Source organism: Panthera pardus, unplaced genomic scaffold, assembly GCF_024362965.1.
Source record: "Panthera pardus isolate Hobbes unplaced genomic scaffold, ASM2436296v1 HiC_scaffold_27, whole genome shotgun sequence".
In the NCBI taxonomy this organism is placed as follows: Eukaryota; Metazoa; Chordata; class Mammalia; order Carnivora; family Felidae; genus Panthera; species Panthera pardus.
The window spans coordinates 25,041,021-25,065,801 of record NW_026526843.1 but is presented as its reverse complement, the minus strand read 5'-3'; the positions used below and the strand labels follow the sequence as shown (position 1 = coordinate 25,065,801).

General features: G+C 38.4%; 1 protein-coding gene across 5 annotated transcripts in view; it reads right to left on the bottom strand.

The window, feature by feature from the left end:
- TENM1 (teneurin transmembrane protein 1) overlaps positions 1-24,118 on the bottom strand; it is a 781,688-nt gene extending 757,570 nt beyond the window's left edge. For 4 of the 5 annotated variants that reach the window (XM_019438138.2, XM_019438139.2, XM_053892078.1 and 1 more), the window contains exons 1-2: positions 23,540-24,118; positions 6,175-6,241 (exon numbers count right to left, since the gene is read on the bottom strand). The gene's annotated coding sequence lies outside the window, so the exon portion shown is untranslated. The remainder of the gene's footprint in view (positions 1-6,174; positions 6,242-23,539) is intronic. The other variant, XM_053892077.1, reaches the window with a different exon arrangement.
- Positions 24,119-24,781: the final 663 nt, after the last annotated feature.

Genomic DNA, 24,781 nt, shown 5'->3' with positions numbered 1-24,781 from the left:
TTCTTAAGAACAAACAAAAACTGAATCTTCAATTATTTTTTTTAGATTCTCTCATTTAAATGTTCCATAGGATCCTCAAATTCAACAGGTATAAAATGGAACTCATTATCCTCACCTATGCCCTCCATTTTCCCCCACCAAGGCCAAAGCCTGTGCTTTCACTCCTTGCAAGTGAATGGCACCAAAGCAGATGAATGGAAGTAGGGCTGGGGTAGGAGAAACCATTACAAAAGAACAGAGTCAAGATATCCAGAAAAGGGCCCAGGATCTGATTACAAATCATGTGTAAAGATTTTTAGCTGATCCTAGGGGTCATGAAAATTTTTTTTCAATTCACCTTAAACTTGAAATCAGTAACACTGAATGGTGTCATCATCTACCCAGTCTCCCAAGCCAGAAACCTTTCTCTTACTTCTTCTATCTAACGAATGATTCATGCCTATCAGCATATGTCAAATCTCAAGGTTCTCAAACTGTAGTCCCTGGACCAGAGGCATCAGCATCCCCTGAAACTTGCTAGAAATACAAATTCTTGGGCCCCACCCCAGACCAACCGAAAACAGAAACTGCTCCAGGGAAGTGAAGTGTCTAGCAATTTGCAACTTAACAAGCCCTCCAAGGGATTCTCATACACACTCAAGTTTGAGAACCATTGTTCAAATCCATCCCTTTATCATTATTCCCATTGTCAACTGCCACCTGGCCCTCATCCTCTCGTATCTGGCCTATAGCAATAGTCTCTTAATTGGTTTTCTGGCCTTCAATATTGCATCTTCCAATCCATTCTTTATACTATCACCAGAGTGAACCCTCTGTATCATAAATGTGATTATTAAAATCCTTCCCTTGTTCCTCCATGCCTATAGAAATGGTGTTTAAACGGTGCTCCTAGGTGAATATGGGCATCTTTGGGGGGCCATTCTGCCTACCATGACAGAGGCTCAGTGGGTAGTACACCACACTTCAAATTTCACAAGTAGCTTTATAAAACCGCTGGCCAACAAGAGAAAGGAGATGTTCCTTGGGACACAGAAGTCCCTCTTCATCTGTCTCGAGCCTACCTCTTCAGGCCTTATCTTTTCTCATGCTTCCCTTCCACGTCACTGTTCACCTATATAGAAAGACTGCAGCTCCCCTAAGAGACCAGGGCCATTTGGTGTTTCTGTGCCACTGCTTCTTCTGCTTAGAACATCTGCCCATTCTTGCCATTTGTTCGTGGGATAACTGCTGCTCCTTAGCCGCTACCAGTCCACACTTAAAGGATGACTCCCATAATACCGGCATTACCTTCTACACGAAGCCTTTTCAGATGCCTGCTTCTCATCCCTCTACTAGATGGAATTGATTAATGTCCCTCTGTGCTCTGACAGTGACAATAACAGTAGAGAGAGTGATAGCTGATCTTTACAAGCATGTACTATGTTCTATGCAAATCACTGTGCAAAGTGCCATCTTAAAACTCACAAGTTTATGAGGTATGAGGTTTAATGATTATCCATTTTATTTTATTTTATTTTATTTTATTTTATTTTATTTAAGTATAATTAGCACACAGTATTATATTAGTTTCAAGGGTACAATATAATGATTCGACAATTCCATACGTTGTTCAGTGCTCACCATGGTAAGTGAAAATGGGGTAAAATCCCCATTTTAAAGATGAAGAGACAAAAGTTTAGAAGGATTATATTTAATCTACTTGCCCAAGTTGTACAGCAAATTATGTGCCCAGAATTGGATCATTTTATCTACTTAAACCCGAAAGCATATGCACTTAACCTCTACAGAACGGGAATCAGACTCATAACACATGAGTCAGGTAAGCAAGGACTAAGACAAAGGGGGGTTGCAGACACTGTGGAACTGAACAGGGTATACTCAAGCTGTAAGCATTTAAATAAAAGGAAAGGGAGGGTGGGGAGGGAAAAGAGACAAAGAAGAGCCCTGGGTTGCAAACAAAACATATCTGAGGACTGATCCTGAGCAGTAGGCCACTAGCTTGACACTTCTGTTTCATACTACATTCAATTCTCAACTTTATGCTTGTCATAAAACCCACGTCAGGATAATTTATTGGGACAGTAGTGCCTATAAGTGTCCATGAAAGAAAGAAAATTTTTCAGCTTTTCACCTATCCATGAACTTTGCATTCTAGACATCAATGCAGAGAGAAGGGGGGGGGGGGCAAGGGGATGGTGTAAAGGGACAAAAGTGGTTCATACAAGGAGAGAGGAAGAGTGCTATATTCTCCCTGAGACTGTTGGTGGGATTTTAGGGATCTCATAAATGCTTGTACTTCTAATGGAAGGGCCTGGTAATGGATATCCAGGGGGAAAAAGGGTCACTAGACAAATATCCCTGTGCACCAAGATCAGAATAAACCATGCCTTTCAGCAATCATGACTGCTACCTAGAGACTTTGCCGCAAATTTTCTGTAATGGGTAAACCTTAGTGTACTAGTTCTCTATTGCCACTATAATAAACTACTACAGACTTGGTGGCATAAAACAACACAGATTTATCTTCCATTTCTGAGAGTCAGAAGTATGAAGTGGGTCTTGATGGACTATGGTAAAAGTGTTGGCAGGGCTACATCCCCTTCTGGAGACTGTAGGGGATAATCCTTTTCTTTACCCTTTCCAGCTTGGAAAGGCTACCTCCCAATTCTCAGCTCATAGCCACTGTCTTCAAAGCCAGCAATGTCCTCTCACGTTTTTAAGGACCCTTGTGATTACAACGGGTTCACCCAGTTAACCAGAATAGCCTTCCTATTTTAAGGTCAGCTGAATAAGCAACCTTAATTCCATCTTCAAGCTTAATTCCCCTTTGTCATGTGATGCAACATATTCACAGATTCCAGGGATTAGGACATGCATGTCTTTGGCCATTCTGCCTACCATGACCAGTGATTCCCAAAGACTTTTTGAGTGGGGAGCTATTCAGGATTATATATCTCAACTGCCCTATTGGGTACGTTCTGATATGTGAATGTTTTTAATTAAAAATATATATGAATGCCATGAGCAAATAAACTCATATGCATTCCACACCTACCAAAATTGATTATTTTATTTCTATGTGTGTAAGTCAGGTTTCACGTATCTACCGTGAGCTTGTGATTGGGGACCATGCCCCTTATTGATTTTTGTTTCCCCAGCACCTAGCACCATACCTGGCATGTTGTAGAAATTTATTGTTTGTCACAGTAATAAATAAGTGAAAAATGCTTCTTCTGGGGGGGAGGGAAACATTTGTAGAGTTGTATTTGTTACTTAGGTCAGAGCTGTATATATCTCCAAAGCTGAATATAGTGCTAAAAAAGGACGGGAAGCTGAACATACACTATTTTAAAAATCTATTTAAAATAGATGTCAGAGGCATTTTTTTTTATTATTTCTAACGGATCATTCATCAGTAGAATAAGGAGCAAAAAAGAAAAGGGAACTGCTCCCCTAAACCATATGAATTCTTACTTATATTTCATTTCAAATCAATAAAGGGAAAGTCACTTCTAAAGTATTATGATTCATGAACTTCATTTACCACTCCTTCTTTTGGATTTGATCAGAATAGCCATCTCTATATAGTACTAGAATTGTTGATATTTTATTGCATTACCACATCTCATTATTATGTATTAAACGCTAGTATTTATGGCCACTACTCACCCTGATGTGAGACAGAAAAATATTGAAGGCTTGGCATCAAGGAATAGGCCTGTATAGGGATGAAGGACTGACTAGGAAGAGTCAATGGTCCTTTGGCTACCCCTCAGATCATTAACTCCAAGTGGTTATTTGCTCCCATGCACTGTCCAGTGCCCTGGCTGTTATTGCTGTGATATGTTAGATGAAGAATATATTTTAAATGTTTTAATATGAACTCAGTGCTCATGAAGGGTGCCAGATTGAAAGCACTGGAGTCTGAATTCATCGGGTTATGCACTTGGCTGGTTCCAAGTTACAGAGAGATGCTTGACCTTGAATGGCCACCCTGCAAGAGGAAGAAAACATACAGTTTTGCTGAACTTCAAGAGACTTAGGAGCAGCACAGCAGCATCCTGAAGTTAAGCATTTTTATCAAGGAGGAAAATAAGACTATTAACTTTGCTTGTACTTGACTTGATTTACTATAATGCCAATACTGGTGTGTGTGTGTGTGTGTGTGTGTGTGTGTGTGTGTGGTGGGGAGGGCAGTGGGTTAGGATACACAATTACTTCAACATAAAACAAATAAATGCCCTATTATCAATGCACTAAACCACTTAAACATGCAGCAATCTTTTTAACAACTGGTATGTGTATTCCAACTGAATGGCCAATCTTGATTCCATTTTGCATACCTGAGAAGAGCCCTTAGCTTTCTAAAAATCATAGACTGAGGAGGAAAAAAGTTGGAGCTATCCAGAGTTTTTATTATAGATATGAGAAAACCAAGGCTCAGAGTGGAAAAGTGACCTGAGGAGGCCCATATCACTAGTATGAGACCGGGAGCAGAGCCCAGGTTTTCTGATTAACAGGCAAGGGCTTTTCTAGTATATCATGTTGTCTCTCTAAGGGAGAAAAAACTAGCTGCTCTCTGAACCTTTTAAATATTTAGTGCCAATTATTTTCATAAGTGTGCATTCTTTTGGCCTGTTAGGCATTTTTCCTCCATTCTGATCTATTCATTCACCTTAGGTTAAGAAGACTATCATTTTTCACACATTTAAGCTTCCTTAAGTATTAAAAAAATATCTTTTAGTTAATAATATGCAACTGGCAAACTCAAAATTTCCAAATTAAGAACAGTATTTCCACAAATGATACAAAATGCAAACATCTCGACTTCCTTCCTAAGTTTCTCTTTTAATCTGTCATTTTATTTTCTGATACTTTTTTTCTCCTATAGTGATCTCAACTTTTTGGCAATAGTATTGTCTTAAAGGCAGTACCTCAAGAAGAATGGCAAATAGAGCTACATGCATAGTTAAAACTGACAAATCCATTTAAAATTCCCATTACAGACTAATCTCAATTCACTGAAACCTAATTTAAGGAAAAAAAGAAACCACTTACTATACCTGTACTGTATTTTTCGATTGGCAATACAAATTCCAAGATTTTAAGGATTTCATTTTTCATGTAATTTCCCTGTAATTTCATTGTTTTCAGTGTTTTGTATTTTAAAGAAAGTATAAAGTGATTCCAAAGACTTATCACAAATTCAGATCGTCCTTTTCACTTTTTTACAAGTTAGGATGAGAATTCATATTTGAACAATAATGCATAGCGCTACCAATACACAGGTAGCAAAGAAAAAAAACAATATTCTCGATTTCTCACTTACTAAGTACTGAACATTGACCAATATTTTTAATAAGAATGATGGCCAATGAGGGATGTCTTTCAGATAACTGAAGATTTTGATTAATCTCCAAGTCTCCCTCTTCTCACCACATTTCCTCACATATTCCATGTACCAGAGGACTAAATATAGAAGCAAATGCTTTGTCAATACTCCAGGTGAATTCTCTCTACATTGGCACATTTACCAAAAGAAAAGACACAATAACTTTTGTCCAGTAGTTGCTCAATAAATATTTATTGAGCATACAGACTGGTAGATGGATGGATGAAAGGAAGGACAGAATGGTAAATAAATGAATGCAATACCATGTTAATACAGATATTTTACTTGAGACTTTCCTAAAAAATTAAAACATTAATTTCAGGAGGCAAATATTTGTTTTGTCATTAAAATTCTCTGAATGAAAATATTTTTTCCATTGATATGGAGAAATACCATGCTTATTCGCAGTCAGTGAGAAGCACTAAATGGTTCTGCAAACATCCTCATTAGCCACTGCTGTTCCCGCATACTTTGCCTATATTCCCATCAGTCAAGGAGTCTCTTGGTTTTAGCAGCTGTATATAAAAAAGGTCATAGGATCATTCAAATACGTAAGAAAGCTTGCATATTTGATTTTGCAAAGGCTCTCAATTATGGAGTACAAAACACAAACTTACCTATACAATGGCCAAGTAAGTTTTTAGAAATTTAAAATAATGCGTTTCATGTACATGACACTCAATGAACATAACTGATTTTATCAGTGAAACATTCCCTTCTTTTCACATTGTGCAACAAAGTGTTCAATTCCCAAAGTAAATTTCAGTGTAGAATGCACATACCTTGGTAGATCCAGAAGTTACTGGAACCAAAAAGGAGACAGCTGAATAAAGGTCACCCTTGTAATTCCTGTAAACAAATTAGGCCAAATTATCCTTCAAACATATGTACAAGCAGGTCCAAAGCAGTCCTTCTATTAGGGAAAGGAAGAGACACATGTGGGGTTGGGGCAGGAGTAGGTGTGGGGGGTGTGATTATAAGACTTCATTTTGCAATTCACAAGGGATAATGGGGTCAGTTTCCTAAAAGGTCTGCTTAAAACCTCACACAATTATATTAACTATGTTGCCAATAAGGTGTTTTTTTTCTTTTTAGTTTTTCAAAGTTATCTTTCTAAAAATAAATAGTGAGTTAGTTTAAATATCTTAGCTGACAGGTATGTATGTCTCAGTGTGCTTAATTACATGGTAATAAATCATAATTTATACACATATCCCTTCTAAGATTGTGTATACATAAGTTTCAAAATAGATGAGAGTTGGTTAATGGAAAAGAATATTTTGCGGCAACCTTTTCAAGGATATAAAGTAAATAATAACTTTAGTTGAAGGGTTACACATTATTAGGCACAATAAGGAGTTTTTAAATTAACAATAAGTATACCTAGAGGGCTATGGAATTCTCACCCAAAAAGACTGTCCCAACTTAATACCATGCAATTATTATTCAATATACCACTCATTTTGAGATGAAATGACCACAGGTTCAAGGAGTTTTCACCAATATAAACAATTTACAGTAATTTCAATTTCTTAAACTAAAATAGTCTTTTATGGTTTACCAAAAGCTTTCCTATACACATTTTATTTAATCCTCAAAACAATTCCAAGGAAACAGAGACTGAGAGGTTAAATGGCTGGAACAATGTCACGTGTGCAGCTAGGCAGAGCCAGGACTAGAATCCACGTCCCTTCACTTTTGGTTCAGTCATTTTTCCAATGTCCCACATGACTTCCTTCATTCAACAGTTATAAAATTTACTATATGTCTCCATAGGCCACACTTGCTACTGAGCAACAAGGCAGGAAATATACCTGATAATAATCCCTACTATTTCACTCAACTTGAGAGATACATTTCTTCCTTTGATTTGTACAGTACCCACTATGAAGTCATATAGATGTTTAACATATGAACTTTTAAAAGTCCTTCAGTGGTAGTGTAACTTGGTACAATATTTACGGCAGGCAACTTATCAGTAGGTACCAAAAGCCTTAAAAATATGCATTCCTTTTGGCCTACTCTGCATGTATACATTTCTAAGGCAATTATCAGAGATGTACACAAAGAGGTATGTGTAAGAATTTTTGTCATGATGCTTTTTATAACAAATACTGGAAATTGCCTAAATGCCCAATAATTGGAGTTCAGTTAAAAAAAATCATGGAATAACCATATGATAGATTACTAAACTGCTATTAAATAAGAGATTGTTAGGATTTGTCATTTCATATAATTTCTACCTATGACTTTGATTTGCTGCTTTTAAATTATACTCTGGAAGAGGTGGGAGAGGGGAAATATAAAATTTTCCTTTACATAGTTGGTTGTTTCTTCACGTCTCTGTGTCTCTGTGTCTTCCTCTGTCTGTATCTCTTTCTCTACACACACACACACACACACGTATATACATATATATATACACACACAAACATATATATACATATATACATGTGTTTGTGGTATGTGTATGTGCGTATAGATACATATATTATTTACGCACAAATGTTACCAACATATTGATAAATGAAAAAAACACATTATAAAGTAGTTATATGAGTCCAGCTTAAAAAAGATATATATGTATGTAAAATATATATGATTTTCTGCTTTCTGTGTATCTGTATTTTCTAATTTTCTATAATGAACATATATCACTCATATATTAAAAAAACCATGTTTTAAATTCTTCAAAAATTCATTTTAGGTTGGTGGGGGGGACGGGTTCAATAGTTGATGGGTATAAAGGAGTCCATTTGTTGTGATGAGCACCAGGTGCCGTATGGAAGTGTTGAATCACTATCCTGTATACCCGAAACTAATACTACACTGCATGTTAACTAACTGTAATTTAAATTGAAAAAATAAATAAAACAAAAAACAAGCTTCAAAAATCCATTTTAGAAAAAGCAGTGTGGTGAATTAAAACCAAAGAAAAAGGAAAACAAAAACTGTAAAGATTTTCTTAAGTTTATTTATTTTTGAGAGAGACAGGGTGAGAGCACACAAGCAGGAGAGGGACAGAGAGAAAGTGCAACACAGAATCCAAAGTTGACTCCAGGCTCTGAGCTGTCAGCACAGAGCCCTACACCGGGCTTGAACTCACTAACTGTGAGATCTTGACCTGAGCCAAAGTTGGATGTTTAACCTTAAGACTGAGCCACCCAGGCACCGCTGGAGAACAAAAACTTTAAACTGTCGTAGTCCAATATTTTATGATTGGCACTCAATTAACCTTATGGCCCCAATTTATCAATCAAGTAAACCCCAAACCCATTTTTTTTTATTTTTTAAGTTTATTTAGTTTTGAGAGAGAGACTGAGAGAGCGGGGGAAGGGCAGAGAGAGAAGGAGAGAGACAGTCCCAAGCAGGCTCTACACTGTCAGCCCAGAGCCCCATGTGGGGCTTGAACCCACGAACCACGAGATCATGACCTGAGCCGAAACCAACAGTCAGACACTTAACTGACTGAGCCACCTAGGCATCCCAACTGTTATTTTTTTTATATTGAGGCAAAAATCTCATCAATAAGGACAAACAATTTAAAATTTCTACACAATAAATCAAGACAGAAGAAAATATATAAATGCAGTTTTTTAAAAAAATGTAGGTCAATAGCATTATTGTCATGTTTCACAAAGATCATCAATGTGACCTTGTAATGATAATAATAGAGTATTATATTATTACTAATGATCTCCATAGCCAATATACCATATATAAATCATTCATAATAGACTGAAGTGGTACTCTTAATTAGTTGCAATCTAATTGCCCAATGTGCATTTTTCATCACTGTTAATGTTGCTCAAAAAAGACATAGTTCTGCTCAAGTGTTCATGTGGTTCCATAACAGTGCTAAGTTAGAATCTTTCAAGGGAAGACATTTCAGAAAGTACTTAGATCTTGACTACAAAAAAGTATTTCTGGCTCTTCTGCCACATATACCAGAGCAAGTCTGTAGAAATTGGCTTCATACCCATCAGGCTGATTTTTCAAGGAGGTTAGCAAAAAATGCTTTAAAAAAATAAACTGCCCTATATGCAGCATTTTGCCTTGGTGAGATACACAGAGAACTGGGAAGCAAGAGGGCTTTGAAATTATTTAGCTCTTCTTTGCTCACTTCTCAACTGCCTTCAAACTGAAGCCTTTAGGAGGATATCTCCCCATTTATGATTAGAGAAGGCCAGTTCTTATGTCGATCTATACAAGATACCCCAGGTCACTTGCCATCATTTACCAGTTCAAACATGTACCACTTCCCTCACCTTCCACCGCTTTATTTCACTCAAGAATTTATCTCCAAAAAAGAAACTGTTGACTGTGTTAATAATGCATGGGGGTTAGCTACCCTTTAGAAAAAAAAAAAAGTTAGAATGTTTGACAGGACCATCATTGAACACAACCTAATAATGCACACCAGAGGCAAAAACAGCAGGAGCCACAAATGTTAGAAATGCATCTCGGGGCGCCCGGGTGGCTCAGTTGGTTAAGCGTCCGACGTCAGCTCAGGTCACGATCTCGCCGTCCGTGAGTTCGAGCCCCACGTCGGGCTCTGGGCTGATGTCTCAGAGCCTGGAGCCTGCTTCCGATTCTGTGTCTCCCTCTCTCTGTGCCCCTCCCCCGTTCATGCTCTGTCTCTCTCTGTCTCAAAAATAAATAAAACGTTAAAAAAAAATCTGTAAAATCTTTAAAAAAATAAAAAAATAAATAAAAAAAAAAAGAAATGCATCTCAAGTACTATTGGTTTTGGAGATAGAGCCTGCAAAGCAGAGTCCTAAAGCCAAATATGAACAGCTCATTAAGAGTTCATCTAACCCACACTTTAATTAGAGCCACCACCTCTTGTTTGGTCCTACATAGAGAATAATATTCTACATCTTTCAGTTGTCTGCCTCTTAAGATGAGAGAGCCAATCATCTGAGATTGGCATGGAGATGAAATGCATAAATTGAAGGTGAGCAGAAGAATGGCCTAAGAGTCTGGCTAAAAAAAACCATATTTATATAAATACGCATGCATATAAGGATGCATATATGTGTGTGTGGATAGATATGTTCTGCAGATGAATTTTAAAGGTATAATTTCTATTTGTTTAGGAAATGGGCCATTTTTTACTTATTTTCAATAGTTACTCAATTATATACTAAGTATAACTATAACAACTTATTAGCACTTTCTATTTTCAAGGGACTTTGGGCTGCATATAGGTCACACTTTATTTTACTAATGAGTATATCTTTACATATTGCTACACATACTTTGAAAGCCCTAATGCTATTTTTCTAATGGGACGCTTACTCAAAGACCTTGCAGAAAATAATTGTGTTAATAACAGAGACAGTTTCCCCATTACAATGATCAGTGCTCTCAGACAATTAATGCCACAACACTCTGTATTGTCACTTTCTTCCTCAGGGCCTAGAGAACTTCGAGGTTTACGTTATTGGCTGCAGCTTCTTTTTTTTCTGGCAATATGGGCCTTTCTAATGATGAGACCTGCCAAAACTTGTCAATGCTATTTTTCTTCTTTTCCATTAGAGGTGACTGTGGCTGAATAGCCAAGTAATCTATAGTCTAACTTCACTTAATTGTTTTTACTACATGACACGAAGAAATATAGTGAGTAATCACGCCTGTTTTACATGAAGCAAATTGCTAGTGCTTTCCACAGCAATGTGAAGAAGTCTTAACTTGCCTAATCTCCCTGAACATCCTGTTCAAATCCCGACAGGATAAACTCAGCCCTCCTTGGCTCTCCAATGACTAAAGACTAGATTGGATCAGTGGATCTCAATCATTTTCCCTGTCTGTAGATCTCTTCAAAACAAAGGAGCGAGACAATACTACCCCAGTCACATCTGTATATTCCTCTCCCTCTAGCACCATCTCTCAAGGATAACAGGTTTACCCTCTCTTATTTATTACTGAAACTTCACTTCTAAGGTGGCAGTATTTATTTTTGTGTTTGTTTCTTTGTTTTCTAAGTGTATTCTTCTGCAGTGAAAGTTATACAGACTTATTGTAGAAAATCTGGAAAATGCAGAAGGTATAAAAGAAAAAAAATCACTTAATACCTACCTCCTCCAAACAGAAATAATCACTTTTAGCACTTTAGTGCATCGTTTTCCAGTCTTTTTTTTTTTCTTTCTTATATACTGGGTAAATATAATTTTGTCTCCTGCTTTATTACTCGATAGCATAACATAAATGTTTTCTTTTTATCATAAAATATTTGTAAACATCATCTTTAATGGCCATAAAATATTACATTGTCTGGATGTACCATAAATCACTTAGCAATTCCCTTGTTGAATATTTAGGTTCCTTCATTTTTTCCACTATTAAAATTTCTGGTGAAAATCCTTGCCAATACAGCTTTTCCTGCACTTTGCATTACTTCTTTAGGACAAATTCCCAGGAGTAGAATTACTGGGTCAAATGGGTATGAGCATGTTTAAGGCTTTTGCTGCAAACTGCCAAATCTATACCAATGAACATTTCATCATGTCCTTATATTCATTCATGTATTCACCCAATACTTATTAAACACCTACTATGTACCAGGCACTGTGCGAGGTGATATGGGTGCATTAGTGAACAACACAGACACAAAGTCCATGCCCTCATAGAGCTAATATGCTAGTACATTTGACAAATTATAAATACATAAAAATACAGTGTGGTACCAGGTAGTGGTAAGTAATATGAGGAAAAATAGAAATGGAAAAAGGCACAGGAAATGAAGAATCATGACCGGACTCATTACACAGGATGGCCAAGGAAGGCCTCTATGATTAAGGAATATTTGATCAAAGATCTGAATAAAGTGGGAAAGTAAGCTTATAGAAATCTTGGAGCAAATTCATTTCAGGCAGAGGAAATGGCAAGTGCAAAGACCCTGAGAGACAAAAAATGCATGGCACGTCTAAGAAACAAAATGGAGGACAGTGTGGCTAGAATGTTATGACCAAGGTTTGGTGGGGAAAACAGTAAGATGCAAGACCCAAAAACAGACCAAATCACACAGGGCCTTGTAGGCCATAGTAAAGATTTAAAATTATTTTTCAAATTTTTATTTTAAGTGTAAGAAGAAGGCAGCCATTGGAGGGCAAAGAGCAGGAAAATCACAAGATCTTATTTATGTTTTAAAAGGATCACGCTGGTTGCTGTGTAGAAAACTACAGAGGGGCAAAAATGTGTGTAGGGGCACACTTAGGAGTTATTTCAGTATTCTAGGTGAGAGATGATGGTGGTTTGGTCTAAGGTGTTAATGACGAAGATAAAATGTTTCAGACAAGATACAGTCTGAAGGTATAGTCAACAACATTTGTTAATTGGTTGGATGTTAGGTGTAAAAAAAGATGAATCAACAAGGACTCTAAAGTGTGGAGCTTGAACAAGTGCACTGAGCAGTATCTTACAAAACCAACCAAAAAAGTCCTTGTTTTTATTGTTTCTAACTTGCATTTATTTTGATCATTGAAGATGGAGCTTTTTTTTCACATTTATTGACCATTGTATGAAAAATTTGTTCATGCCTTTGTTCAGATAGCATTCATAAAATCCTTTCCTTCCTTAGCTTCCATTTCATTATTTTCTGGTTTGCCTCTTACCTCTCTGACCTTAATCTGACTTGCTTTCCATTGAAGGCTTCTCTTACTTCACCAACCTCTTAAAGTCCAGAGTTTCTCCAGAGTTTCTCAGGATTTCATCCTTGCTTCTCTTCTTACCCCATATACACTCCTTAGGTGAACTCCCCCACCTATTCCTATGATTTCAACTACTACATTGACCAATGACACACAAATATCTACCTCCAGACCTCATCTTCAGATCTGGATTTCCATCTGTTACAAACCATCTCCATCTGGATGTCTGGATGGCGTCTCACATTAAATAAATCCAAACTTGACCTCATTATCCCCACCAAAACAGACTTTTTCTTCTATTTTCCCTATACTGCTTAATAGCGTTACCTAATTTCCCAAGCCAAAGTCTCAGAGTCACTCCTCCCTCTCCGTCACCCTCTACATGTTTTCATTTTCCAAGTCCTCCTAAGGCTACCTTATGAGTGGTTCTCGAATTCCTTGCCCCACCTCCATCTGCCACTGTTTTTGGTGCATATCCTCATAATTGCTCAGTTGCAACACAGTCTCTCAATGTCTCACTATTACTACTCTTAATCGATTTCAATCCATTCTTCATACAGATGTCATCTTCCTAAAACCCAAAGTTGGTGACTTGTCCCCACCATTTTAAAGCCCCTCATCTGAAGTTCATTTACTGAGACAGAGAGAGTGAGAGAGAGAGACAGAGACAGAGAGAGAGAGAGAGAGAGAGAGAGAGAGAAAACATGCATGAGTGGGAGGAGGGGCAGAGAGAGAGGAAGAGACAGAATCCCAAGCAGGCTCTGCATTGTCAGCACAGAGCCTAACTCAGGGCTCAATTTCACAATCTGTGAGATCATGACGTGAGCTGAAACAAAGAGTCATATGCCCAACCGACTGAGCCACCCATATGCCTGCCCCTAAGGTCCCTCATTAATTCAGTAGACTCTGCTACAACATACTACATTGCATCATTTTGGATAAACAGCAGAAAAACCACCATTCTCCAGTTTAACTCTCCAGACAGGGAAATCTTAATACATTCATTCACTCAACAAATATATACTAAGCATCTTCTGTGTGTCAGGCACAAGGAGAGATATAAAATATCTTTCCCCACCTGGATAGGAAATAAAATGAAACTCTATTATCCTGGGTTGGTATTCTCCATTGCTAATTTAGCCTCTAATTTAGCCTCGTGCACTCTTGCAATCCTTACCATGTAGAATGTGGTTCCCCTGTTCTCTGACTAAAACATTCCTAGCTGTTCTTTAAAAGCCAATTCATATGATACATCTTTTGTAAAACTGTATATACCTTTGAGCTTCCAGAGCATTCTAATTATTCCTCTTCTAGAGGACTCGTTATATAACAATATGCTTATATGTCTGTCTCCTCCATTAGACAGTAAGTTTTTTTTAATTTTTTTAATGTTTATTTATTTTTGAGAAAGAGACAAAGCATGAGCAGGGAGGGGCAGAGAGAGGGAGACACAGAATTTGAAGCAGGCTCTAGGCTCTGAGCTGTCAGCACAGAGCCTGACGTGGGGCTCAAACCCACAAACTGTGAGATCATGACCTGAGCGGAAGTCGCAGCTTAACGGACTGAGCCCCCCAGGCACCCTTACATGGTAAATTTTTAAAGTATCTTCGTATCACTGGGTAAACACAAGCACTTTTAAAAAGTTTTGGCAAATGAATGAATGAGAAAATGAACATATGGTGTTTTTTTCTTCATGAAGATTATTTTATGATGTATAATCAGGGGCGCCTGGGTGGCTCAATCGCTTAAGCGTCTGACTCTTGATTTCGGCTCAGTTCATGATATCAGGGTCATGATATCTAGCCCTATGTAATGCTCCTTGCTGGGGGTGGAACCTACTTGAGTCTCTCTCTCCCCCTCCCTTTGTCCCTCCCCTGTTCTCTCGCTCACTAGCTCTCTTTTGCTCTCTTTCTCTCTAAAAAAAAAAAATATATATGATGTATAATCAAACTTGTGTAATACTGAAGTCTTCATGGAAAAGACTTGGGACTTCAACACACATTGTCCCAGAACTCTGTGTAAAGTTGATTCTTTTTCTGCCTTTTCAACAACAAAGAAGTCTCAAGTATTTTGCTAAATATCTGGGGCCAGAGTTCTCTCACTACATCTATTGCTGTTTTAAACATTTCCTTAAACATGTTTTATCCCATGTTTTACAGAAATATATTGTTGAAATTTTCTCGATTCTGTGTTGAATTACCCTTAAAATATTTCCATTGCACTGAATTCTAATTGTTTACATTAAAATTGCCTCACTTTCACAAGTTGTCCAATGTTTCATCAAGGCAATATCTCAAATGCGAGAAAAGAACAAAACAATGGGAAAAAATGTAGCACCCTTGTGTTAACACTTCATGGGTTTGAAACCAAAAATAAATGGTGTCACACCTAAGGGTTGACATTTTATTACACTAAACATGAAAGACAAATCACAAATGCACCAACAATGTATGGATATGTGCACAGAGTAAATCTGTAATAAAAGATAACATCCCAGGAAATCAGTGTATTATTTTAGCTTCTACCCAAGATCATTGAAAGAATGTATGAGCCAAAACCAATATAAAGAATAATATTTCACATTACACTTATAATTCGCTAGGATATGCATAAAGGAATGGTCGGATTTAGAAAAAGAATAAAGAGGTTAAGCACTACCAACACTTTAGTGAATGTCCCAGCATTTCCTTTCTCATAAACCTATACACTACCTCAATTCTTGGAAGGAAAGAAAGAAAGAAAAGAGAAAGAAAGGGAAGGGGGAAGAAATGAGAGTGATTTTATTGTTTTTTTCAAGGTACAAGAGTCTTCTCAAATCTAAGCAATAGGTATCAATTGGCCAATCAACTGCACAGCGTTTTCCCTTAGAGGTCATTAAATCTCATTAGTGAAATTAATACTATCTTTCCAAAAGCAGTTTCTCATTTGACTTGCATAGCAATGATGTCAATGCTTCCCTACATTGCTTAAAGCTCTAAACATATAATGATTCACAATCACAAAAATACATTCATTTCAAGGATAGAGTAAGCAAATAAGTGATTTATGTTTCTGTAAATGATGTTTGTAAAATGCATGTCAAAAATGTACGTATACTTTTTAATAAATATTCCTTTAGAAAAAAATTCCTTCCCCACACACATAAGCACAAACATATTTTGGGGCTAGTTAATAGAGCAGGAGATCACACGACAATATCACTCAAATGCTTGCAATTAAGCAGAGCAGCTTTAAAAAAAGAAAATCACTAATGCTAAAGGGGGGTAATGCACAGAGTATAAATTCAAAATGTTGATCAGAAACATTTTGTTGATAGGAATCGAGTTAGCTAGGAACATTTCAGATTTAGAAGGCTTCCAGTCACCCTGTGGTTGTAGTGTATTTATACACCTCTATATTTAAACACAGGTGGTAATTACCAAGATTGAGACACCTTTAATAAGGCATCATCATAGGTGCAAAGGATGTGTAGCATAAGATGAGTTCATTATCAATAACTTTCCTGAATTAATCATCTCTTAGGACATTTACTTTTAAATGTACCTGAAAAAACCTGGATTATTGAGATAGGCCATCTGCAGTATCTTTTTCTAATTTCTCTGAACAACTGAAGAGTTTTCTTAAAATGTCCATATACAGCTGTGACACAGGGATTATAATATCTAATAAACCAATTGACCATCTAATCTGGCACCTTCTCTTTGACAGGTGTCTAAACCATATAGAGGCATGAGAAGTAATATAAACACTTACAATCCACCAATTATGCAAAATCATCCAACTGGGAAATTTTCTCCTTGACCTTAGCCAGCGATCAGATTTTCCCTGAAGTATGTAATGTACTTTTATTTTGGCTGCTTTAAAAATCCTCATTCATACAGGCAGCTAAAAACATTAAACTGTGATTCCAAACATTAAAATGAAAATGGATTTCCTTTGATATAACCATAAAGGGATTCTACTGAAAGTTTCATATATACAGCTGCATCAGCATCCTGAATATTCACAGTACCTTTCTACTAAATAGGAGAACAACTGAAAAGTAAATATACAGTAATTTTGAAAGGGAAACTGAGGTTATAACACAAGAACATCATTTGGATGAATAGCCAAAATTCATTGATCAGATATTTGGAACCATCCAGATGATTGTCTGTTATTTTGCATCGTACATCCAGATGTCATGCATCTGCTGAAAGGCTAGAGGAAATCAACGTGACACAGAAGATAGGGCACAGACAGATAGTAGGGAATCTCCATGTTCAACATTGATGATTGACTGAATTTTTCATGTTTTACTCAGATATTTTCATATCACACCAGTATGGCTCAAGTAACAGAAGTAAACCAACTAACAAATTCAATACCCAACAACTGGATACCAATATCACCAATATTCCCTAAAACGTAAAAATGTAAATATTGTTTTTCCTAAACTTTTAAACCACTACTTCATTCTGTCGTTAATAATTCTGTCTGAGATATTTATGTTTTGAAATTCTAGTCACTTTAAAACAAAAAACCTGTTGACACAGAAATATGTATCTTCATTCTTTTTTCATCATCAAAATCCTTTTTGGGAATCACTCTTTCTTAGCCATAATATAGAAATTTGTTTACAGCCATAAACTCACAAGAAAAAATATTAGTTTATCAGGACCCATAGCTGATAATATTGCAAAAGGCTTAACATGGATTGCAATTCAGCTCATATTAGAGTTTGTGATTCCAAAATTCAATTTTGTAAGTCATAATCAGCCACAAAAATGTTACAACAGAACATGAGAAACATTAAAAGGCAATTTCCTCATTGTTGACTACTTATCAACTGACAACTTAGTCAATTAAAATTAAAACAATCAGCATGCTTTATGGTGACGGGTAAAATGAGTGTTTTACAGATTTCAAATAAATGTTTTCAAATCCATTTTGTCGCTGTAATAAAAAAACAAGTGGGGCATAGATATTTTAATAAAATTGTTTTTATATTTGGAAAGGAAAAATAACCAATCCTACTGGAAAAGTCAAGCATCATTTATACTTAACTTTACTATGATCACTAACTAGGCTTCTTCAAAGTCTACAAAATCATAATTTGAATGAACATATTTTTTCAATATAATAGCTATTACGAAACTATTTTACGGCTGCGAATGTCCTCATAGAACAAAAACGCTCTGTAGCACACATAAATACCAACAGGAACGCACGAATCAAACCTCTATTTCTGTGATTATTTTTAAAGAACTGCGTGAGTAGGGGACAGAGAAGGTAAGCAGTAGATCTTCGGGAAAATGACAGAGATGGCACTGATTTTTTGTTCTGCTTAATCATTTATTGCTCACAAATTCAATTCCTCAGCCTTTTATGGTTACTTTCAGAGACCAACAGGCTGGCATGAAATTAAATTAACAAGCAGGTTCCCATCCTGAATTAGTGACTCCCAGCTGTCTGTCCGTCTAGTTTCCATGGCAGTAGAAGAATCGGTGGAAAATGAGGTGCAGAAAATTGTAAGAAGCCAACATATCAAACTCTTTAAGTTGATTTCTTTAAACCAATGAATCAGTAGCGGGGGTGGTGGGGGTAGGCAGAATCGAAGTTAAAGTTTTTAATATCCTGGCTTGTTGAAAAAGCCAGTGTGTTTCTGTTTTTGTAATTGCTAAGGGGTGCAAACATCTCCTTATGCATTTCATTGAAGGCTGTAGATTCAGGATGGCATACAGTTTATTATGTATTTTATAGTAATCCAAGAGTGTTTAATGTAGTTTACATTATGTTAAAGTGTTTTATTTTTTCTTTCTCTTTTTGGCAAAAATATTAAGATTCATCAGGCTGTTAAATGACTCCAAACTTCTAGAAACTAAGTAAGAAATTCTCTCAACAAACCTGATGTTTGTCTGTATTACCCCAAACAGCTGGATGGTTGATGAACTTTTCACTTACGTATTTGAGATAGAGCCATAGAGACCTTTCATAAGCACCAAGAAAAAAATACTAATCTTGGCCCATACCTACCATAAACACAGATATGAAGGCTAAGAGTAAGAGCTTCACAGGGGGTGATCCACTAATATGAAAAGAGACCATTTAACACATTTTCCTATGTTCATTTTTCAATTAGCCTCTCCACTCGTACAGTTAGAGTAGAGTGGGAACGGAGAACCCAATATTTCAGAATCATTACATCACACTGAAAACATCATCCAAGAGGTAGTGGTTAGTTGGCATATATGCATGTTTCACCATATGCTATTGTTTACCTAACGTGGAGGCTTGGACAGGAAGTAAAAGTCATATTTTTTAAAAAATTGTAAATTATCCAAGATTATACTTCCAGGTCTAGAAATGAGTACTAAAGTTACATAAGAATTTAACAGGCTTTATTTATCAGACTCTAAATTATTATTTTTTAAATATTAGGAATCCAACTTCAACTGTAAAAATATTTACCATCTCCAATTAAAACTAGTTTGCTTGATTGTGTACAAAAATGTTAACAGTGCAACTGATATAAATATTGTTATACAATAATTTTCACTTTATGCCATCAAATTCCAATTTCCTCAGCCTTATTTTTCATGGGTTCCAAATGTAAGAATTTTGTTGGTCTTGCTAAATTGTACCAACTTGCACCTAGCAAACTACATTATAAAATTGTCATAACAGAGTACCACATACCGAAGACACCTATGGTTGGACCATCAAGGTTATTAGGAATAATCAAAAGCTGTGTGAAATCTTTTCTAGCATTCACCTGCTCAAACTAAGCACGGTTCTAGCTGGTTCTATTTAATATTCCCTTTCCTCAGTTTCAAAAAAATTAATGGAAAACAGAAAGAAATAGAAATAATAGATCAAGCCTGAATAACAGAAAGAAATAACATATTAAGCCAGGATTCAGAATGTTTTACCTTTTAGGGGAAGGAAAAATAATAGTAGTCTACATTCAAAATAGCGATTTAATCTAATACTCAGAACCTGCAGATGATTTAAAACACTTATTGTATATGGAAATAGTTTTGAAATTTGATTCTTCTTAATTTTTTATAATCAGAAGCAGCTACACTCCCAGCTATGGATATATGCTGTTGATCATAACTGCTAAATACTCTCTCCTACAATATTCTTCATGATTTAATCTGCCTGTAGTTGTGCTAGTAATCCAGTTCAAACCTTCATGCCAAATGGCAAATGATGGAAAGCTTCTTTTTTTTTTTAAAGTATGCATGGATTCCTACATTCGAAGGTAAATTGACAGGAATTTAAATATATATATAGAATTTTCATAAAATTATTATACATGTTTTATATATGATGCATGGCATTCTTTAGATAGTGTGCATGTGTCTGTGTGTCTGTGTCTGTGGGTGTGTGAGAGAGAGAGAGAGAAAGAGAGAACAAATATGTGAGTACTATTAAAAAATTTGTTTTCATTAAAAAAAAATCATGAGTATGCAAAGTACTGGTCTTCTTTTGACCTCAGGTCGGTAAGTAAGTGAGTAAATAAATAAATAAATAAATAGTTTGAGAAACCGTAGGGGATTTATTAACCATAATCTATACTAAGCACTTGATAAACTAAAAACTGAAAGTGATGGACTTCTGGGAAAAGCAAGCTTCAAGCAAAAATTACAAGGATTCTAACTGCTATCTCTAACATAGAATGGAAAAAAAGGTGTTATGTTAACTAACACTGAACCTTCTTACCATTTCCATGTTTTTTAAGGTCGTCATGGAAAATAAAGTTCAGAGGCAATATATCAAAAAAATATTTTGCAGTTTGACGATTTAAAGAAATACTGCACAAAATAAACTTAAATGCTGAGTTGTTCTGCTTCAGCAAGAATCTTTGTATTAAAGGCAAAAAGGTATAATGACTATAAGGGGAACTATGATTATGTCAGTGTTATTCACACATATGATAATTGAATTAAAACAATGAGACTTCTAGGGTGTTCGGACTTGGACTTCCAATTAGGCCTTTGAATGAGACGGTGATTACATATAATCTGATTTTATTTTTTAACACTCCTAAATATTTGAGTATCTGGAGTCTCTCTTAATCACCCTTACAGCACAATGATTCTGCAAAGCCTTCTTTCCTTCAGCCTCACTGTATATTGTGTTCATAATCTGGACCTAGAACTAATGGTAAATACTAATTCATGTATTAAAAAATACTCATTTTCTACTGTGTCTGACATTGTTCTAGGGACTAGACTCCATTAATTTTATTATGAGAATGTCAACATTTCTTTTGTAGAGTTGTTTTCCAGAAACACCTGTTTATCAAAAACATTCTGGGGGACAATCTGAAAACTTTCAAATAACATTTAAAGCATGGATTCATTTTAGAAATTACCTGAACCCCTCTTCACATGTACCTTGTAACTTTTATTATCATTAAAAAGTTCCAACATTACCTGGGCATACTTGAAAGCTTTTAACTACCTTAAAAAAAAAAAAAAAAACTTCACAATAGTAAATTAGTTAACATATCACCCAAAAAAGTATTATAAACTTCGACCAAAATGGCAAAACTAGGATTCTGCTTTTCCATTTATTTACCGTAAGGGTCATACTGTGTCTTATAAAAATTCATTTTCTTCCACACTGCAGATAGAAAGAGCAATGAGGGGGGGTGAGCAAACGAACAAATGCTGGGTAATCATGGAGCATAAGGTAAAGCTATGGATCTCCTTTTAATAGAAAAAAATCCTTTTCTTCTTAGATTCTACTCTTTCTTGGCAGCACTTAAGTACCCTATGCTCCAAATCGAATGTCTTCGGACTAGGAAGATGAATCAGGATATTCAGCCAGGATATTCAGCCAAAAGATAATAATAAAGCAGACATTTGCTATGTCTTCCCAAACAGGTTAAGAGTTGCGACTGACTCTCACAGTATAGTGTACCTGCTTTGTTAGTTATAATCATTGAGCAACCATCTAAAATTCAAGGAATCTGTCTGTGACCCTTACTTACCACAAACGCGATCAATTAAATGTTAATCAAACAGTACCTATTAGAGTCCACTGGGGTATTTCGTTTCCTTTTGGTTTCTGAAACCGAATGGCTACTAATTTCCCTTCACTAGCACCAGAAACTTCTTTTTGCATTTCTTCCGGCCACTTCAAATACACCTCGGGATTAACATTCCAGGAAAATAAATAAATAAATAAATAAACGGGAAAGTTCAGGCGGCTCCTGACCAACTAACTGCTTCCTACGGAAAATGTGGAGTTTTCCTACGCATATTAGCATATCTCCAGTAGCAGTGATGCAGATCTGCTAAACCCGAAGCTGCCGACGGCATGCACGAGCTGCAAACCAGCCCTCGCCCCCGCCCCTACTCTCCTGGTGGCGAAATAGATGTCGAGACATCTACTAGTGGAGTGAGATCGTTTGTCTCCGCAATTGTAAACAACTGGATGCACTGGGTTTGCTGAAATGTTTAAATGCACTCCTGACTGTAAACACATCCACTCACCAAGTCGCGCTACGTCTCCCTTCTCCACCTCTAGGAAAAGCACCCTAAAACTGAATTCTTAATCCGCCCGTTGTGCAGTGGGAGAAAGTGAGGTTACGTTTCTCCAGCCATGCCCAAAGGGTACTTGGCGCTCCGCAGTTGTACTGGACACTGCTAGATTCCTGGGACCACGTCTCAGGATGAAATGCAAAAAAACACACAAACCCGCGCAGCTGAGCGCGTGGTTAAAGCCAACACCGACGGCTCCCAGAGCACCGACTACTGCGTAATGACTGTCTCTTTTGCCAAAGATTGGGGTGTAGGGAGGACGAATCGGGTGGGGCCCCAGACGGCGTAGGTAAGGTTCTAGAGTCCCCCCCCACCTCTGAATCTGGGCTCCCCGAGTGGGGTTCAAAAGGAAATTCAGAAGCAAACAGGTACTAAAGTGCGTCCTAGCCCCTAGGCATCTTCTCTCGAAAGGAAGGCAGTAGCGGGACCTAAGTGACTGAGCCCCAGGCGGACGCTCCAGGTGGGAGGGATGCCGGGGAGAGGCGACCCCTGTCTCTCCTCGGACCGAACCTCCCCTCTCCAGCGTCCAGGTCCACTTGTTAGAGCGCCCCGGCTCTGCGTGAAAGCCGAGGCGCCCCCCCCCCCCCCCCCCCCCCCCCGCCTTTCACAACCAGAGGAGTTGGTTGGCAAAAGTGTCGCCTGTAAAGCCCAACGAGCCCTCGAAGGCGGCGCCCCCAGGGCCCACTGGAAGCTTGAACTGCGAACAAGGCCGACCTCCCACCTCCCCCGGGTGGTCCAGACCCCCGGGCCCAGCAGAGACCAAGAGAAGAAGGAGCGAAGGTTCTGCTTCCTCGGGCAGGACTCCCAGAGCGGACGCAGCCCGCGGTTCACAGCCGGGAGCCGCCATCCGTCGCCAGCAGCCTCGGGGTGAAGTTCGCCCGAGTCCTTGGGGTGGGAGGTTGGGGGTGGAGGCCGCGAGCCAGAAGAAAGGAGATGGGGACCCCGAGAAACGCACCTACCTAGTCCAAGCGCAAGTTTCGGCGACGTCCCCAGGTGCGGTCCCCCGCCCCCTCGCCAGGTGCTCAGCCCCGCCGGGCGCCGCCGGTGCCCGGGACTTCAGGCGTCTCAGCCGGCTCCTGCGGGAAACGACTGTAAATCCACATTACTGTTCGAGCTGCCGCTTGGGCCCCCGCATCGCTCTCCTCTGACTGGCGGCGGCGGTGCTCTCAGCCGGCCGCCGCCGGGGGCAGGAACCGAACCTGGCTACTGCCGCGCCAGCGGACGTTCCTTGCCAGGAGGGTGCTTGCGCCCAGGGTCGTGTGTGTATGTGTGTGTGTGTGCGCGCGTGTGCGCGCGCGAGAGAGTGTGTATACGCGTGTGTGTCCGTGAAAGAGAGAGTGTGCGTGTGTGTGCAAGCAGAAGGGGTGAGCTCAGCCCCCGGGGCACTCGGAGGTGAACTCCGGGCTAAGCCGGAGCCCGCCGCGCTCCCGGGTGCGGGGCGTCTGCACGGCTGATGGCTGTGCTGATGTTGCCGTGGCCGCCGCCGCCGCGCTCTAAGGCTGGTAGCGGTGGTGCAAAAAATGTTTCTCCGCTACTCGAGACCAAAAAACCTGCCCTGTCTACTGAGCATGCCCGGTTTGACAGCTCTACAGCCGAGATTTTTTTTTTTTTTCCCTTTTCCCCAAGACTCCAGGTTTTAGCCGCAGCTGAGATGGGGGGAGGGAGGAGGAGCAGGAGGAGGGCTGAGGGAGCAGGTAACGGGCAGAGGAAAGGAAGTCAAGATGAGAAAGATCAGGGTGTTAGAGGATGGAGACAGGGAAGGAGAAAGCTGGAGATGGGAGCAGAGGAAGGAAATATGGATCGACTAAATTTAGATTTCGTACCACCCTGAGTTCCTGGCCAGGGGACTCTCACGACTAGCTTTTATTATTTTTTCCCGAGGGTTAGGTGATATATGGGGTTCGGAGGAGTGTTTGTCATCCCCAAGACCAACCTGGGACAGTGTTTCATAGTCATGACATACACAAGCACGCGGGCACATCACGCACACACACACAAACACACACAAAGGAGCGTGAGCACTGCTGTGCTCTGTAAAGCCTCAGGACTGACTTAGAAAGAATGTGAAGTCTCTTGCCAGTGTAACTTTGGCTCAATAAATAAATAAATAAGAAGAAAGAAAAATCGAGCGAGAGAAATTGTTTGGGTCTCTCCTTCTCCCCTCTCCCCCGCCCTTCCAGAAAAGCCAAGCCCGTGAGTGC